Here is a 15500-nt window from a genome sequence, read left to right as displayed (position 1 = left end):
ACTCCGTTCTCGCAGTTGAAATGGCAAACAGCATCCATCACTCCTAATTTTAAGGTATCAAGCCCCACATTTATGTCTCCTTAGGACACCTTCTCCATACCATGGCATTGAATGACTCATTATTATGAGTAAATCCATGCAAGGACTTAGCATTTCTGGATTGGTGAGTCGCTCATATATAGGCTTCATTGCTTGAAGGATGCCAAAGGACAGGCCTGGTTTGAATTACAATTGTTCTATCTCATTATTTGCTTTAGCTCGCTGATATGAGCACCAGCTGTCAGCTCCTACAGGACACCTATGGTGGGTGGGACGGTCCTTTGTTGCTGTCAAATGGTACAATGTGGCCCATATGCCATTTGACATGACGTGAATACCGCTTGTGTTGGAACGTAAAGCAATTCCAAATAATTTTGCATCTTATCGATGAGTGCTCCTGTCAGTTTGGGAATTCATAATCACAGTTGCTGCAAAAAATTGCAAGGGACATTCCCTAACCAAATCTCAGAATTTCTAGGTTTTTTACAAAAAACTGTATTACAGCTGAAGCAACTAGGGAAAGCTAATGCAAATAATATACGTGTAAAGCACTCTATGTCAATAATGATATTGTAAATGTCACTAACACTATCAGATTCAATATTTACAGATGAAAGTTTGGACTGAGAATCACTAGCAAATGATTCCCTTACATTAGGCCTACCTCCCGTCTCACTATTTATACTGATAGCACAAGTAACACTGACATTCACCTTGCTATTTCTGTTTCCATGAAATTTTCTCTTTTTCTTTGCTCTACATCGTCTTTTAGAACCCATTTTATACACACTCACAGAGAAACAAACTCTTTGGTCACAATGTGAAAGACCACTTGGCCACAAGGAAGGTTTGTTTATATCCGTTGCCTATCAATGGAATAAAAGTCTTTGGAATATACAAGTATTGATATCTGTTAGTCAGAACTATTAACTATGTACTCAGGAGGCATGTCAAACCAAAGAGGTAAATTTGAATAAGAAAATCTGACAAGATGTTTACATGTAAGCAGGACACTGCAGCCACGCCCCTTATCACGCGCGCTCGTGGCTATTTAAATCCTATTTTCGGATACTTACAGTTGGAATATATGTACGAATTATATCTCATTTTGAAGTAGAGACTTCAAGCTTTCATTTCCAGTGAACAAATTAAAATGGCATTTTTGGGCGAAAAACGCGATTTCGAACGTTGTACGGAAGATTTCGTTACATATACACACTTTTTACCTCTTTACAAAATTTTCTGCAGGTATTTCTTTTATCTGTGGTGAGAGTTCATTCCTCAGCCGAGCAGAACGAATAAAGAAGCCGCTTTGATATGGTGCTGTTCTTGCAAATGGAGGAGAAGGGACACACCTCGACCTCTTTGAGCGGAACGGTAGCTCAGCTGTAATCGGTTTAGTGTCGATGTGAATGTTGCCTGCGAGGGCTTTTCTCAGAAATGCAATTTCTATTTGTCTGCTGGTAGCAGTGACCTGGCTGTACTTAAATTACCGAGTTGAGCAATTAGTCGTTCTGCTCGGCGTTAAACTTCCTCCAATTTCGTCGTGTTTTCTGTAGAAGGGTGCTTTTGGACTTTTCTTCTATACCAGGGCCACCATCTCCCCGTCAGATAGCTCCTCAATTTTCATCACGTAGGCCGACTGGACCTTGAACCAGACCTCAGACACAGGTAAAAGTCCGTAGCCTGGCAGGAAATAAAACCCGGGGGCTCCGGATGAGAGGCACGCACGTACTTCTTGCTGCAGTTAAAAGATGGGAATAATGGGAGGAACGTTATGGGAATGAGGGGATTAGGGCTAAGTTACGAATGAACTCTATGAATGAAGCTGCACGTAGAGGCTTCAGTGGTGAGATCATGTCAAGCGCATGGAGGAATTTGTTCAACCCTCGTCCCGTTTCTCTACGGGGTCGGGTATGAATGAGGTGTGATGAATCTGTTGTGGATTCTTCATCACCAGATGCCCCTCCTGACGTCAAGCTCATCAGAGGAGTTAATGAGGTATATTTTAACGTTTCGAAGGAAAATCCAAAATTCTTAACCGATTTTTTTGAGTTTCGTACCACAAAACAAAAAATATTAAACTAACAGTTTTGTATAATGAAATCAAAATTTTGTGCCTTATCTTCACCCAAAAAATTAGTTAAATGAAAAAAACACATACATTTTCAAAATATCATAAAATTTCCAAAATTGTTATAATCTTGAAATTGTTTTCACCAAGTTGAAGTATTTCATTCATAGAATGTTGTGAACTAGGATCTTCTAATTATCAAAAACAGAAAGTGAGCTAGACATAATTTTTGACAAAAGTTTAAAAATAATTAATCACCCGTGTTACAAGGGCTATAAAAATAATAATAACAATAACAATATTCACAATATTAACAAAGTACTAGTATACAACATTCCCACATTCATTAGCTTTAATTTAATCTATCATTAACTTTTCTATCTCAATTTTAAGGATATTTAAATTTATTTGAAATATGGGAAGGTGTGCAAAAAATTACATTCAAGAAAAACAGCACTGAAGTTTTAGGACTAAGTTATGAACATAACCCACTTGTTTGGGCACCTAGAAACTTGCCTGCTCCATAGGTTGGACCCTCTTTTAGAAGTTGCTTGTCTTATTTTAGTTTTCTTCTGCCTCTGAAGTACTGCCTCCTCTGCTTTTGTTCTGCAGCACTTTGATTTGCACCTTTGTGTAATGGTACTGCATCAGCTTTAAGTACACCAGATGATGTGTACTTGCCAGGAGCAATTCCCATCTTCTTTAGTATTTCTATTTCCACTCCGTTCTCCCAGTTGAAATGGCAAACAGCATCCATCACTCCTAATTTTAAGGTATCAAGCCCCACATTTATGTCTCCTTAAGACACCTTCTCCATACCATAGCATTGAATGACTCATTATTATGAGTAAATCCATGCAAGGACTTAGCATTTCTGGATTGGTGAGTCGCTCATATATAGGCTTCATTGCTTGAAGGATGCCAAAGGACAGGCCTGGTTTGAATTAAAATTGTTCTATCTCATTATTTGCTTTAGCTCGCTGATATGAGCACCAGCTGTCAGCTCCTACAGGACACCTATGGTGGGTGGGACGGTCCTTTGTTGCTGTCAAATGGTACAATGTGGCCCATATGCCATTTGACATGACGTGAATACCGCTTGTGTTGGAACGTAAAGCAATTCCAAATAATTTTGCATCTTATCGATGAGTGCTCCTGTCAGTATGGGAATTCATAATCACAGTTGCTGCAAAACAATGCAAGGGACATTCCCTAACCAAATCTCAGAATTTCTAGGTTTTTTACAAAAAACTGTATTACAGCCGAAGCAACTAGGGAAAGCTAATGCAAATGATATACGCCAATATATGCCAATAATGATATTGTAAATGTCACTAACACTATCAGATTCAATATTTACAGATGAAGGATTGGACTGAGAATCAATAGAAAATGATTCCCTTACATTAGGCCTACCTTCCGTCTCACTATTTATACTGATAGCACAAGTAACACTGACATTCACCATGCTATGTCTGTTTCCATGAAATTTTCTCTTTTTCTTTGCTCTACATCGTCTTTAGAACCCAATTTATACACACTCACAGAGAAACAAACTCTTTGGTCACAATGTAAAAGACCACTTGGCCACAAGGAAGGTTTGTTTATATCCGTTGCCTATCAATGGAATAAAAGTCTTTGGAATATACAAGTATTGATATCTGTTAGTCAGAACTATTAACTATGTACTCAGGAGGCATGTCAAACCAAAGAGGTAAATTTGAATAAGAAAATCTGACAAGATGTTTACATGTAAGCAGGACACTGCAGCCACGCCCCTTATCACGCGCGCACGTGGCTATTTAAATCCTATTTTCGGATACTTACAGTTGGAATATATGTACGAATTATATCTCATTTTTAAGTAGAGACTTCAAGCTTTCATTTCCAGTGAAAAAATTAAAATGGCATTTTTGGGCGAAAAACGCGATTTCGAACGTTAATACATGCCTTAAGTACGGAAGATTTCGTTACATATACACACTTTTTACCTCTTTACAAAATTTTCTGCAGGTATTTCTTTTTTCTGTGGTGAGATTTCATTCCTCAGCCGAGCAGAACGAATAAAGAAGCCGCTTTGATATGGTGCTGTTCTTGCAAATGGAGGAGAAGGGACACACCTCGACCTCCTTGAGCGGAACGGTAGCTCAGCTGTAATCGGTTTAGTGTCGATGTGAATGTTGCCTGCGCGGGCTTTTCTCAGAAATGCAATTTCTATTTGTCTGCTGGTAGCAGTGACCTGGCTGTACTTAAATTACCGAGTTGAGCAATTAGTCGTTCTGCTCGGCGTTAAACTTCCTCCAATTTCGTCGTGTTTTCTGTAGAGGGGTGCTTTTGGGTTTTTCTTCTATACCAGGGCCACCATCTCCCCGTCAGATAGCTCCTCAATTTTCATCACGTAGGCCGACTGGACCTTGAACCAGACCTCAGACACAGGTAAAAGTCCGTAGCCTGGCAGGAAATAAAACCCGGGGGCTCCGGATGAGAGGCACGCACGTACTTCTTGCTGCAGTTAAAAGATGGGAACAATGGGAGGAACGTTATGGGAATGAGGTGATTAGGGCTAAGTTACGAATGAACTCTATGAATGAAGCTGCACGTAGAGGCTTCAGTCGTGAGATCATGTCAAGGGCATGGAGGAATTTGTTCAACCCTCGTCCCGTTTCTCTACGGGGTCGGGTATGAATGAGGTGAGATGAATCTGTCGTGGATTCTTCATCACCAGATGCCCTTCCTGACGTCAAGCTCATCAGAGGAGTTAATGAGATGAAATGAACGACGTGATATATGATAGTAGGAAGAGAGAGGGCGAAACTCGATGTCGGCACGTAGCCTTCTCCTGTCGAATAGCACCAGGGGGTCTCACCAGGGCTTAACGTCCCCATCCCACGGACAAATCATCATCAACAGCGTCTTATGATCTCACTCAATATGACCACTGCGGAGGGGTTTGGAATTTAATCAAGGCTTCTGGCACGCAATCTAGTGATTAGACATTGTATATACCACCACCTCCGCTATAAAACGACAACAAATAAAAGAACCCTCGGCTAGTTCGCTTCATGCAGCTCGCTCCGACTCATGCCGATCTTTCTCTACAATCCGAGATTAAGGATAAGCATCTGCTGGGCTCTCGTTAACACACACTGTAAGTAGCTGTAATCAGGCTCATCGCTTGAGGTTATTCTTTCGTTAATGCTGTAGGACTATTAGGCAGTACCATATGGCTCAGAAAGGAGGCATGAGGCAGTTTCTAAAAAGTAACTATGATCGGTCGAAAATCGCTATTAAAAAGTTGTTGGGGGTCCGATGTCTGTAATTTCTTTTGTTTCGCCTATTTTCCAGATAATTATCCGTTTTAGGTCAACTCAAGACCGAATCGGTGGTTTTTACTTTTCGTGTCTGTTTGTCTGTTCCACCATAACATCAAAAAGGCTGGATATATTTCAACCAAACTTCGTATTTAGAGTATATTCATTCCGGGGAAGATTTCGATATGCATATCATTTTAAAATCTTTGAATAGACGGGGTGTTTATAGGATAACCAGAACGGTTTTCCTCCATTTTATCTTATACTATTGATTTGCTGTAAACTCCGTGGACCGTACCTGAAACATCTCTTCATTATAAACAACTTTCGTTACGTTCATAATGTACCTTACTCTTCACATGATGGAGAAATTTACTATTTTCTGCGGGTATCATGCTCTGCATTGAGTGACCGACAGACCAACAACGAACCTACACGTTACCATGGCAACGTCTCTGACTGCTTGCCAGCAGGGACGTAACTTATTGCCATTTTCCTCATCATGCTTTTAAATTCGTGGTTGTTCCTTGGGCAGAAGGCAAGAGAGGCGTCAATCGGCCTATCTGGGGGATATTGGCGGAATATCCTTGAAGGTTATAACCACCTTCGAACAGAATATGTAATAACACCATTAGTCATTTTCTTATCTGTTCACCTAAGAATAACTGCGCCTAAATTTCTCCTCTGTTACTGCTTTATTGTATTTTATTTTATTTTCCAATACAGTCACTTGGCATTTACATATTTGTCGTTATCCGCATATCCTCAGCTATAAACCATTTTCTATTAATTTAAACTTTCTTAACTGTATTACACTGACTGACAGTGACAATGCAACACCAAGGAGGAGTGGTTCGAAAGGGATGAAAGTTGGGGAAAAAACAGAGACGGCACGGACGAATAATTGATGTTTATTTCAAACCGATATGCAGGTTACACAATGCGCACGGCATCGACTCAGTAGGATGTAGGACCACCGCGAGCGGCGATGCACGCAGAAACACGTCGAGGTACAGAGTCAATAAGAGAGCGGATGGTGTCCTGAGGGATGGTTCTCCATTCTCTGTCAACCATTTGCCACAGTTGGTCGTCCGTACGAGGCTGGGGCAGAGTTTGCAAACGGCGTCCAATGAGATCCCACACGTGTTCGATTGGTGAGAGATCCGGAGAGTACGCTGGCCACGGAAGCATCTGTACACCTCGTAGAGCCTGTTGGGAGATGCAAGCAGTGTGTGGGCGGGCATTATCCTGCTGAAACAGAGCATTGGGCAGCCCCTGAAGGTACGGGAGTGCCACCGGCCGCAGCACATGCTGCACGTAGCGGTGGGCATTTAACGTGCCTTGAATACGCACTAGAGGTGACGTGGAATCATACGCAATAGCGCCCCAAACCATGATGCCGCGTTGTCTAGCGGTAGGGCGCTCCACAGTTACTGCCGGATTTGACCTTTCTCCACGCCGACGCCACACTCGTCTGCGGTGACTATCACTGACAGAACAGAAGCGTGACTCATCGGAGAACACGACGTTCCGCCATTCCCTCATCCAAGTCGCTCTAGCCCGGCACCATGCCAGGCGTGCACGTCTATGCTGTGGAGTCAATGGTAGTCTTCTGAGCGGACGCCGGGAGTGCAGGCCTCCTTCAACCAATCGACGGGAAATTGTTCTGGTCAATATTGGAACAGCCAGGGTGTCTTGCACATGCTGAAGAATGGCGGTTGACGTGGCGTGCGGGGCTGCCACCGCTTGGCGGCGGATGCGCCGATCCTCGCGTGCTGACGTCACTCGGGCTGCGCCTGGACCCCTCGCACGTGCCACATGTCCCTGCGCCAACCATCTTCGCCACAGGCGCTGCACCGTGGACACATCCCTATGGGTATCGGCTGCGATTTGACGAAGCGACCAACCTGCCCTTCTCAGCCCGATCACCATACCCCTCGTAAAGTCGTCTGTCTGCTGGAAATGCCTCCGTTGACGGCGGCCTGGCATTCTTAGCTCTACACGTGTCCTGTGGCACACGACAACACGTTCTACAATGACTGTCGGCTGAGAAATCACGGTACGAAGTGGGCCATTCGCCAACGCCGTGTCCCATTTATCGTTCGCTACGTGCGCAGCACAGCGGCGCATTTCACATCATGAGCATACCTCAGTGACGTCAGTCTACCCTGCAATTGGCATAAAGTTCTGACCACTCGTTCTTGGTGTTGCATTTGCTCTGTCAGTCAGTGTATTTTCTTCCTTAATTACACCGTATATACGTGGGTGCCAGAATCTAATGTATATACTTCCACCAAACTTCATATTTAGAATCCAACTGCCCTTCGGTAGGTTTTACGGCAAGTATTGTTTCTAAATCCCTGATCTGACTGGGGGTTTATACGAAACCGAGACCATGATTTTGCACTCCCACAAAATATACACAACAAAACTTAATGGAAATTTATTTCTAAACGTTTCTTTTCTCATGTGCATCATTCCGATACGATGATTAATAAGGGAGATATAATTAACGGACCGTTTTTCGGTACAGGTCCCATCGGACTTAAGAGCGGGTGCGTGTAAAGCGTATTTCTTACAACTTGAAAACTACTGAAGATATTCGAACCAAACTTTACATTTAGCATCCATCTGCCCATAGGTATGTTTTAAAGGTCAATAACATTTCATGTTCACGGAATGGACTGGTGGTTTATAGGGAACCAAAATTGTGATTTTACTCTTGCACAATATATAGAGTACAAGACCAACCAGACTGGAAATCGACAAAACGTGATGGAATTCCATCTCTGAAACTTTTTATCCATGTGCATTTTTTCGTCAGGAGTATTAATATGGGAGATATCATGAATGGTCAGTTCTGCAGGTTAAGTCCAACGTACATAGCCCAAAAGGTGTTGTACGTGGAGCAGATTCCTTATCTATCAATAGAAATAAACTCTTAACGACTGTGTGCCTCTACATTGACAATTTGGGGAAATTTTCGCACAGTACCCGTTTAGGGGCTAATAATGATCATCTGCATATTTTTGGATTTGTTTCCTGAAAGTCCTAATGTCTACCCTCCTCGCCGAAAATCCAGATTGCGGAATAATCTGCCAGATGAAAAAGAAAATGGAAATTTGACAAAATTATACGTTTTAGACTGTAACGGACGGAAAACTTCCAAGATCTTTCAATTTTTCACTTTTATCCACGAATAATTATGAAATATGGAGGCAATTTTAATGATGGTGCAGACATTCGGGAAGTCCTATCACATAACGGATTGCACAATCTCCGTTTAATCTGGAATGATCTACAACCTTGGTCTTATGACTTTTTATCGTATCTGTATCCTTTTTACGTTTGATTTTTCTCTATTAATCAATGTTAAGTGAATTTGGACTTTTCACATGCATAATTCATACTTTGAATCACTTATAGGAAATATAGAATCATCAAAATTTCACGGAAATTGGCCCACCAAGTAGCCATATGTGAGCCAAATGTTATGTATGTAGCTGTCACATAATTATCCGAAAAGTAATGCAATGTGAGATAATCTTACAAATAATTTATCCTGTTCAACGCTTCTAACTCAATCTGACCCAAGAATAGATGAGATATCATAGGACCAGCCATTTAGGCCACTAAATCCGGCGTCTTATGGTATAATCCTTCGTCGATATGACATACGTTTAATAGCAGTTAATATGTAAATGAAGGTCTGCAATATTGTAAACAAGCATATACTTTCGTAAGTCGATCTATATTATATACACTGATGTCGACTTCTAGCGATCGAGAAAGGGTGTATCTGCTATTGTAATCAGTACTCCCCACACCGAATTTGACTGGCAGTAGGAATGGGGCCCTTCTCCAAATCCTGTTTAACTAGCATTAGTAAGGGAGGCCTACCATTGTAATGAATAGTTCACTTCCCGATTTTACTTGCAGAAGGCAAGGAAGCATGCAGTTTTGTTTAAAACTCCCCTATCCGTTTGTGTTTGGCAGTAGGCAACGCTGCCCGCAATTGTAAACAATAATGTCCTCATCTAAAATGTGACTGGCATTAGGCATAGTGGCCTGCTATTTTGATGGAAGCTCACCAACTTGTTGTGACTGGCGGTAAGCTGCTGGCAGTAGGAAAAGTGGCCTGACATTATAATGATAAGTGCACAACTCAATTTCGACTGCCATTACAACAAAAACTCCTCAACTGTTAACTGTCTGGAAGTAGGAAAAGGGGGCTGCCATTGTAACGAAAACTCCCCAAATCGATTGTGACCACGCACTGGGCAATGGGGTCTGCAATTATAATGTAAATTTCCCAACTCGACTGTGAATGGCAGTAGGCAAGTGAGCCAGCCATTATATCACAAATCCGTAAGAAACACTTCACATTGAAAACAGCGTATGGGGATCTCCCCATGCTGTTTCTCGGATAACGCTAAGAGACATGCAATTTTAAAACAATCTTATTTACTGTATGTACAGTATTTACTTCGGTATTCGAATACAATGTAGAATACCGCAGCGAAGCACGGGTACATTTGCTAGTGGTAAATAAAAATGTAAACAGCCTCTGGGATGGGTTTAAAGAAATTGTTGAGGAATGCGAAAACAGTTTTGTACCTCAAAGAGTGGTAAGGAATGGTAAAGACCCACCTTATTATAATAGAGAAATAAAGAGACTAAGAAGGAGGTGCAGGTTGAAGAGAAATAGAGTTAGAAATGGCTCTGGAAATAAGGAGGAATTGAAGGAACTTACTAGAAAATTGAATCTAGCGAAGAAGGCAGATAAGGATAACATGATGGCAAGCATAATTGGCAGTCATACAAATTTTAGTGAAAAATGGAAGGGTATGTGTCGGTATTTTAAGGCAGAAACAGGTTCCAAGAAGGATATTCCAGGAATAATTAATGAACACGGAGAGTGTGTATGTGAGGATCTTCAAAAAGCAGAAGTATTCAGTCAGCAGTATGTAAAGATTGTTGGTTACAAGGATAATGTCCAGATAGAGGAGGAGACTAAGGCTGAAGAAGTATTAAAATTTACATATGATGACAATGATATTCACAATAGGATACAAAAGTTGAAAACTAGAAAAGCGGCTGGAATTGATAAGATTTCTGGGGATATACTAAAGACAACGGGTTGGGATAGAGTACCTTATCTGAAGTACTTATTTGATTATTGTTTGGTCGGAGGAGCTATACCAGATGAATGGAGAGTTGCTATAGTAGCACCTGTGTATAAAGGAAAGGGTGATAGACGTAAAGCAGAAAATTACAGACCAGTAAGTTTGACATGCATTGTATGTAAGTTTTGGGCATTCTTTCTGATTATATTAGACATGTTTGTGAAATTAATAACTGGTTCGATAGAAGACAGTTCGGTTTTAGGAAAGGTTATTCCACTGAAACTAAACTTACAGGATTCCAGCAAGATATAGCAGATGTCTTGGATTCTGGAGGTCAAATGGACTGTACCGCGATTGACCTGTCTAAAGCATTTGATAGGGTGGATCATGGGAGACTACTGGCAAAAATGAGTCCAATTGGACTAGACAAAAGAGTGACTGAATGGGTTGCTATATTTCTAGAAAATAAATCTCAGATAATTAGAGTAGGTGAAGCTTTATCTGACCCTGTAATAATTAAGAGGGGAATTCCTCAAGGCAGTATTATCGGGGCTTTATATTTTCTTATATATATAAATGATATGAGTAAAGGAGTGGAACCAGAGGTAAGGCTTTTTGCGGATGATGTAATTCTCTATAGAGTAATAAATAAGTTACAAAATTGTGAGCTACTGTAACGTGACCTCGAAAATGTGAGATGGAGGGCAGACAATGGTATGTTGATAAACGGGGTTAAAATTCATGTTGTGAGTTTCACAATTAGGAAAAGTCCCCTCAGTTTTAATAATTGCGTTGATGGGGTGAAAGTTCATTTTGGGTATCATTGTAAGTATCTAGGTGTTAATATAAGGAAATATTTTCAATGGGGTAATCACAAAATGGGATTGTAAATAAAGAGTACGTGCACATGTTATGAGGTTATTTAGGGGTTGTAGTAAGGATGTAAAGGAGAGTGCATATAAGTCTCTGGTAAGACCCCAACTAGAGTATGGTTCCAGTGTATGGGACCCTCACCAGGATTCCGTGATTCAAGAACTGGGCAAAATCCAAAGAAAAGCAGCTCGATTTGTTCTGAGTGATTTCCGACAAAAGAGTAGCGTTACAAAAATGTTGCAATGTTTGGGTTGGGAAGAATTGAGAGAAAGAAGAAGAGCTGCTCGACTAAGTGGTATGTTCCGAGCTGTCAGTGGAGAGATGGCGTGGAATGACATTAGTAGACGAAGAAATTTTAGTGGCGTTTATAAAAGTAGGAAAGATCACAATATGAAGAGTAAGTTGGAATTCAAGAGGACAAACTGGGGCAAAAATTCATTTATAGGAAGGGGAGTTAGGGATTGGAATAACTTACAAAGGGAAATGTTCAATAAATTTCCAATTTCTTTGAAATCATTTAGGAAAAGGCTAGGAAAACAACAGATAGGGAATCTGCCACCTGGGCGACTGCTCTAAGTGCATATCAGTATTGATTGATTGATTGATTGATTGATTGATTGATTGGTTGATTGATTGATTGATTGATTGATTGATTGATTGATTGATTGATTGATTGATTGATTGATTGATTGATTGATTGATTGATTGATTGATTGATTGATTGATTGATTGATTGATTGATTGATTGATTGATTGATTGATTGATTGATTGATTGATTGATTGATTGATTGATTGATTGATTGATTGATTGATTGATTGATTGATTGATTGATTGATTGATTGATTGATTGATTGATTGATTGATTGATTGATTGATTGATTGATTGATTGATTGATTGATTGATTGATTGATTGATTGATTGATTGATTGATTGATTGATTGATTGATTGATTGATTGATTGATTGATTGATTGATTGATTGATTGATTGATTGATTGATTGATTGATTGATTGATTGATTGATTGATTGATTGATTGATTGATTGATTGATTGATTGATTGATTGATTGATTGATTGATTGATTGATTGATTGATTGATTGATTGATTGATTGATTGATTGATTGATTGATTGATTGATTGATTGATTGATTGATTGAACGCAACCCACCTACAGAAGGAAAGTAAAGTGACCGAACGTATTAAGCATGGAGTGGAGTTAACTGGAAGTACTTACGATTCCCAAGCTGTAAGCCATATTTTAAAGTAATGGACTGTTGCAATAAGCGTACACACTGAGTACAGAGGATGTGCATAAGCAAATGAAGTATATATTTTCAGAGCGACGATTATGTTGGCTTCCTGTTTTCTTATGCACTCTAATAACTAGAATTATCGAATACTATCACACTGTTTTGACTAAAGTTCGGTAGCAGTTACCTTTCCACTCAGATTGAAAAATTGGTAAAGTTCATGTCGTCATGGTACTTTCCTGTGTTTTTCTTTCATATGAATATCAATAAGGCGTAGTTTTCGAAGCCTTGATCTCCCTGGCGTGCACAACGATCATGCGAATACTTTCCCTATAGCTTGTAATTTTCCCGTCTATGAATCAGATTGCCAGAATGACGGGACAGAGTGAATGGAATGAAGGAATGCCTCATAAAAATACACTACTTTCCGAACATTCTCTCTGCAGTGGCTACTTTTCTGAGGTACCGTCCCCTCCATGACACAACGTTCGACAATCACGGCACGGAACAGTCATCTCTTTCAATAATCTTCGAAGATACTTTGAGATACGGTCAAGTATATTTTCTGATTTTAACACACTGTTCAATTTCTTTAATGAAGGTACATTTTCCTCTTTCATCACGTAAAATTCACTTATTTTCCGACGTATCACACCTTTCTTGAAGTCGTCTGTTTCAATCCTTTTTTGTATGGACTGTTTTCTTGCCATCAGGTGTAGAAAACTTGCAGACGAACCTTGATTATGGACATCGTCCCTTCCACTATTATAAGTTTCACCAGTGATTTAAAAAACCCGTTCCTTCACTTGTTGAAGCCACAACGATATAATTAAGTTTACAAACGGCTTTATATCCTCGCAGGAAATAACCTACGTTATAGACTATTTTTCAGGCTTGTCGTCCGGATTTGCTACCAAACTTCGAAGCAGCAGCCATATCTACACTCAGGTGACACTGTCACTACAATAGTATGCTGTAGAGTACTATATTCATAAAATCATTCGAATCCGGGAGATACTGGGTACGAACCACACTGTTGGCAGCCCTGAGGGTGCATTTCCGTGGTTTCCCATTTTCACACAAGGCAAATGCTGGGACAGTACCTTAAGGCCACGGCCGCTTCTTTCCCACTACTAGACCTTATGTATCCCATCGTCGCTATAAGACCTATCTGTGTCAGTGTGACGCAAAACAAATTGGGAAAAACAATTATCAATGCAGTACACTGTGCGCGAGGAAGGATTATAACATTACTAAATAAATAAAATATGTATAAAATCGACAAAACAACAAGAGCGCCAAAGCAGACACAGAAGTGGCTAGGAATCACTTGTCACCGCGCCTTCAAGGTGCACAGTAAGGTGGCCAGACAGCATGTAAGCACCTCCAGCACTCCTTCATGATGTCACACATCCACTCAGAGAAAATGCGCGGAGAAATGAGCTTTTGCGTCTTATTTAACTTGGCAAGGTAATACCATGCTGGCCAACATTCTGATGGCAAAAATGTTTCTCGACCAACGAGACTCGAATCGGATTCAACGCCATAGCGATCATGCCTCCCGTTGACTCATCACTGCCCGCTCCGCCACATAGCAACAAACACAGCACGTTGCTCGCTTTATCCATGCATGGAATGAGATAACAATTCAAATTAATAAAATAATAATTAAGAAAATTAGTAATTCAAATTAAGAAAATAAGCTCGTACCTTATGAGAGGAAAAACTTTTAACTCCTCATTCAACCTCCACTGAAACGAAGGTTGAGATGGGCTTAAAAGTTAATGGTCTAAAATAACCGAGAATCGTGTTTAATCCACTAACATTTTGCTTGTTAAAAATGTAACAACTAAATCCACTGAAATGTGAACTGATAATAAAATTACATGCAGTTATTCGTTACATTGGTTTTGATCTAAATGGTTCTCTTTTTTCTTGCAGGTCATCACCTACCGATGGAAGCTGTTTGGAGACGAAGAATTACAATTATCACTCGAGCATAATTCGGGACCACGGCAAGTACCTCAGTATCTCGAGAAGACTGGATCATGTGATATAATAGAGTTGGTGGATCGTATAGGCCGTGATTGTGTGACTCGATGGTGGACCAAGTCCCGTTTAGAACAGCCTACTTATTACCGGATGAGCTAGAGAAATATATTTTTCTACATAAGAAAGACAAACTCCCCAGAGTGAAATATCAAGACAATTTTGTTTCTATGTTCACTCTCTTATCGGCACATCATGTCATGTAAAGTGTTTGTTTCCAATAAAGTGGCACCTTACATTATTGTCATACAAGCAGTGGTAATGTTCAAATTCCCAGGCAACTCCTTCGGAAGACAATGTAAGTATACTACAGACACATGAGAATTGATATACATGTTTAATAACTACACATATTGCTTATCCCTTTGTTTACTGACAGGACTTAAAAGTCCCACCTTTTAAAGTTCACTCCAAAAACTGAAAGTTATCTGGAAACCTGACAAGACTCCCCGGGCCTCTTTAAAAATTGTTTCAGAATCTAGCGAGAAACAACGCACGACATACTACGAGTTTCCCTCATCGGCGCGCCCAGCTTATCGGCCTCCCGTTGACTCATCACTGCCCGCTCCGCGGCATAGCTACAAGAACAGCACTTCGCTCACTTTATCCGTGCATGGCACGGGATAACAAAAAATTAAGAAAATTAGTAATTCAAATTAAGAAAATAAGGTCGTACCTAATGAGAGGAGAAAATTTTAATTCCACGTTCAAGCTCCACTGAAACGGGGGCTGAGATGTCCTTAAAAGTAAACAGTCCAAAATAACGGATATTAG

General features: G+C 40.4%; 1 protein-coding gene across 1 annotated transcript in view; it reads left to right on the top strand.

Annotated features, from left to right (window-relative positions):
* Nucleotides 1–14964, top strand: part of LOC136872813 (uncharacterized) — a 669667-nt gene extending 654703 nt beyond the window's left edge. The window contains exon 8 of the mRNA XM_067146651.2: nucleotides 14619–14964. The gene's annotated coding sequence lies outside the window, so the exon portion shown is untranslated. The remainder of the gene's footprint in view (nucleotides 1–14618) is intronic.
* The last annotated feature ends 536 nt before the right edge of the window (nucleotides 14965–15500 follow it).

The sequence above is a fragment of the Anabrus simplex genome, chromosome 4, assembly GCF_040414725.1.
Source record: "Anabrus simplex isolate iqAnaSimp1 chromosome 4, ASM4041472v1, whole genome shotgun sequence".
NCBI classification, from domain to species: Eukaryota; Metazoa; Arthropoda; class Insecta; order Orthoptera; family Tettigoniidae; genus Anabrus; species Anabrus simplex.
This window is presented reverse-complemented; position numbering and strand designations above follow the sequence as displayed.